Here is a 4,670-nt window from a genome sequence, read left to right as displayed (position 1 = left end):
CTTGGATATATTGAATCCATTACTAAAATGGTTGTTCCAGTTTAAATACTTTAATGAAGAACTACACTACAGCCGTTGAGTTGCCTTCCGTGTTGCATCATTCTGGCATTCTACATGAATATTTTCAGTCATAAAATAGAAATAATGCATCAAATATCGAGAATTTAAAATGGTTAATTATTTTACGCTTCCATTAGGTACAACTTAGGCAGTTGGATAGCTTTTATAGATTTCATAGGAGGCATTCTCTCGATGGCTGATGGCAATGCATTGCAATGCATTGGGTGGCTGCTGCCAACATACAGACTCAATCTCTAGCCACTTTAATAATGAATAATTCAATGTAATAAATGTATCACTAGTCACTTAAACAATGCCACTTTATAGAATGTTTACATACCCTACATTACTCATCTCATATGTATATACTGTACTCTATACCGTCTACTGCATCTTGCCTATGCCGTTCGGCCATCGCTCATCCTTATTTATATGTACGTATTCTTAAATATTCCTTTACACATTTGTGTATAAGGTAGTTGTCGTGAAATTGTTAGATTACTTGTTAGATATTTCTGCACAGTTGGAACTAGAAGCGCACAAGCATTTCGCTACACTCGCATAAACATCTGCTAACCATGTGTATGAGACCGATTTGATTTGCAAGTAGTTGTTAAAATTACAAGTGAACTTTTTTCAAGGAGTCAGCAACTTTACGTGATTCCCTCATAATTGATTTTTTTTCTAACTCGAGTGTAATTTCTGTGCTTCTATGATGTCTGGAAAGCATGGTCCTCAAAAGGTATGTATTTGTGAGGAATCCTAAATTGGTTACAAATACAAGACTGTGTGTGTGTGTGTGTGTGTGTGTGTGTGTGTGTGTGTGTGTGTGTGTGGTTAGGTTTGAAGCTTCTGTAACCTGTTCTGTTTTGTTGGCTTCTGGAAACACCTCTGGTTGTCAGTCCTCTCTGATAGAAGAGTCACCTTAACGCAGCATCTGTGGCAGACGTATTCTGCTAGTGAGCGTAAACTAAGAGCACACAGCTGATTAAACCCTTTAGTGCCGGCCAGGGAAATTGAAATGTATGCAAATGTTTCCTAGTTTATGGAAAATACTGAAAGAAAGAAGGCTGTGTTTCAGTTATAGTGACACACAATCACATGTAGCCTAACTAACCTTCCTGAGAGTATGATGGAAAGTGTTCATATGTTACCCAACATCCTTCTATGCTTTGCTCTCTATCTCTCGCTCTTCTTTCTTGAACAATTGATTAAGATATACTTCTCTGCTGAGTCATAGCTTTCTCATGCACGTTTCAAATCAATTCAAATCAAATTTTATTCGTCACATACACATGGTTAGCAGATGTTAATGCGAGTGTAGCGAAATGCTTGTGCTTCTAGTTCCGACAATGCAGTAATAACGAACAAATAATCTAACTAACAATTCCAAAAAACTACTGTCTTATACACAGTGTAAGGGGATAAAGAATATGTACATAAGGATATATGAATGAGTGATGGTACAGAGCAGCATAGGCAAGATACAGTAGATGATATCGAGTACAGTATATACACATGAGATGAGTATGTAAACCAAGTGGCATAGTTAAAGTGGCTAGTGATACATGTATTACATAAGGATGCAGTCGATGATATAGAGTACAGTATCTACGTATGCATATGAGATGAATAATGTAGGGTAAGTAACATTATATAAGGTAGCATTGTTTAAAGTGGCTAGTGATATATTTACATCATTTCCCGTCAATTCCCATTATTAAAGTGGCTGGAGTAGAGTCAGTGTCATTGACAGTGTGTTGGCAGTAACCACTCAATGTTAGTGGTGGCTGTTTAACAGTCTGATGGCCTTGAGATAGAAGCTGTTTTTCAGTCTCTCGGTCCCAGCTTTGATGCACCTGTACTGACCTCGCCTTCTGGATGACAGCGGGGTGAACAGGCAGTGGCTCGGGTGGTTGATGTCCTTGATGATCTTTATGGCCTTCCTGTAGCATCGGGTGGTGTAGGTGTCCTGGAGGGCAGGTAGTTTGCCCCCGGTGATGCGTTGTGCAGACCTCACTACCCTCTGGAGAGCCTTACGGTTGAGGGCGGTGCAGTTGCCATACCAGGCGGTGATACAGCCCGCCAGGATGCTCTCGATTGTGCATCTGTAGAAGTTTGTGAGTGCTTTTGGTGACAATCCGAATTTCTTCAGCTTCCTGAGGTTGAAGAGGCGCTGCTGCGCCTTCCTCACGATGCTGTCTGTGTGAGTGGACCAATTCAGTTTGTCTGTGATGTGTATGCCGAGGAACCTAAAACTTGCTACCCTCTCCACTACTGTTCCATCGATGTGGATGGGGGGGTGTTCCCTCTGCTGTTTCCTGAAGTCCACAATCATCTCCTTAGTTTTGTTGACGTTGAGTGTGAGGTTATTTTCCTGACACCACACTCCGAGGGCCCTCACCTCCTCCCTGTAGGCCGTCTCGTCGTTGTTGGTAATCAAGCCTACCACTGTTGTGTCATCCGCAAACTTGATGATTGAGTTGGAGGCGTGCGTGGCCACGCAGTCGTGGGTGAACAGGGAGTACAGGAGAGGGCTCAGAACGCACCCTTGTGGGGCCCCAGTGTTGAGGATCAGCAGGGAGGAGATGTTGTTGCCTACCCTCACCACCTGGGGGCGGCCCGTCAGGAAGTCCAGTACCCAGTTGCACAGGGCGGGGTCGAGACCCAGGGTCTCGAGCTTGATGACGAGCTTGGAGGGTACTATGGTGTTGAATGCCGAGCTGTAGTCGATGAACAGCATTCTCACATAGGTATTCCTCTTGTCCAGATGGGTTAGGGCAGTGTGGTTGAGATTGCATCGTCTGTGGACCTATTTGGGCGGTAAGCAAATTGGAGTGGGTCTAGGGTGTCAGGTAGGGTGGAGGTGATATGGTCCTTGACTAGTCTCTCAAAGCACTTCATGATAACGGATGTGAGTGCTACGGGGCGGTAGTCTTTTAGCTCAGTTACCTTAGCTTTCTTGGGAACAGGAACAATGGTGGCCCTCTTGAAGCATGTGGGAACAGCAGACTGGTATAGGGATTGATTGAATATGTCCGTAAACACACCGGCCAGCTGGTCTGCGCATGCTCTGAGGGCGCGGCTGGGGATGCCGACTGGGCCTGCAGCCTTGCGAGGGTTAACACGTTTAAATGTCTTACTCACTTCGGCTGCAGTGAAGGAGAGACCGCATGTTTTCGTTGCAGGCCGTGTCAGTGGCACTGTATTGTCCTCAAAGCGGGCAAAAAAGTTATTTAGTCTGCCTGGGAGCAAGACATCCTGGTCCGTGACTGGGCTGGGTTTCTTCCTGTAGTCCGTGATTGACTGTAGACCCTGCCACATGCCTCTTGTGTCTGAGCCGTTGAATTGAGATTCTACTTTGTCTCTGTACTGGCGCTTAGCTTGTTTGATAGCCTTGCAGGGGAATAGCTGCACTGTTTGTATTCAGTCATGTTACCAGACACCTTGCCCTGATTAAAAGCAGTGGTTCGCGCCTTCAGTTTCACACGAATGCTGCCATCAATCCACGGTTTCTGGTGAGGGAATGTTTTAATCGTTGCTATGGGAACGACATCTTCAACGCACGTTCTAATGAACTCGCACACTGAATCAGCGTATTCGTCAATGTTGTTGTCTGACGCAATACGAAACATCTCCCAGTCCACGTGATGGAAGCAGTCTTGGAGTGTGGAGTCAGCTTGGTCAGACCAGCGTTGGACAGACCTCAGCGTGGGAGCTCTGGAGAGACACTGGGTACGATGCATGACTGATCTTACAGTGCAATGTGCGTCTTTGCGCTGGCCCCCATATAAATCTCTACAAAAATGTGGTAACACCTCTTAAACTTGAGTGATATCTTTATAATGCTAGTTGGCTTTGGTGGAGAGAATGCGTTTCGGAATGAACCTTAGACAACAATACATAAGTTGCCCCAAAAAAATTATTATGATGGACTGTGAAAAACCCAAGGGATCATCATGTATTAATGTACTGTGTGAGAGCAGATATGACATGTTCTGTTATTTAAATAGTTGAGGCTGTGTGTAAGTTTAGATGGTGTTCAAGGTACAAAGTGTTCAACCTCCTTTCTTACAGACCTTTATTGCCCCCCTGTGGAATATCTCGTGTCATTACATGGGGATCAACATTTGTTTTTGAGGGTTGAAAAAAAAAAACATGGATAATGTTAGAATAGAATCATGCTGAGGAAGCTTTATTCAAAAGACGGAGGATGAGACACAGCGTGTCGTACAGTGTCAGGCTTCAGATCAAAAGAAAAACGATACAGTCACTGCCTCGCAGTCCAAACAACAGTATTTTAAACGAAGCACAGTTTGAAGGCTAAGTAAATGTCCTCTATTCCAGATAAAGGGGTAATTTTTATTCGTATTAAAGGAATAATTTATATAAGCGTCGTCTTATGTGGCACTATCCAGGTCTTTTTCTTTTGGCAAGAGAGACCTGGTTACCGCAGAACCCAGCAGTTATATTTCATCTGCAGCTGTCTGCTTCCCTTACATGTGCAAGTTGAGACAGGGCCTCTTGACTCAAGCGAAGAGAACTTTGGCCAAATATTACGACAAACAAGCCTACTGGTCAGAAAATGTTGTTCAGCATTCTCGCATTTC

The sequence above is a fragment of the Oncorhynchus kisutch genome, linkage group LG4 (genome assembly GCF_002021735.2).
Source record: "Oncorhynchus kisutch isolate 150728-3 linkage group LG4, Okis_V2, whole genome shotgun sequence".
Lineage (NCBI taxonomy): Eukaryota > Metazoa > Chordata > Actinopteri > Salmoniformes > Salmonidae > Oncorhynchus > Oncorhynchus kisutch.
Note: the sequence above shows the minus strand (reverse complement) of the source record.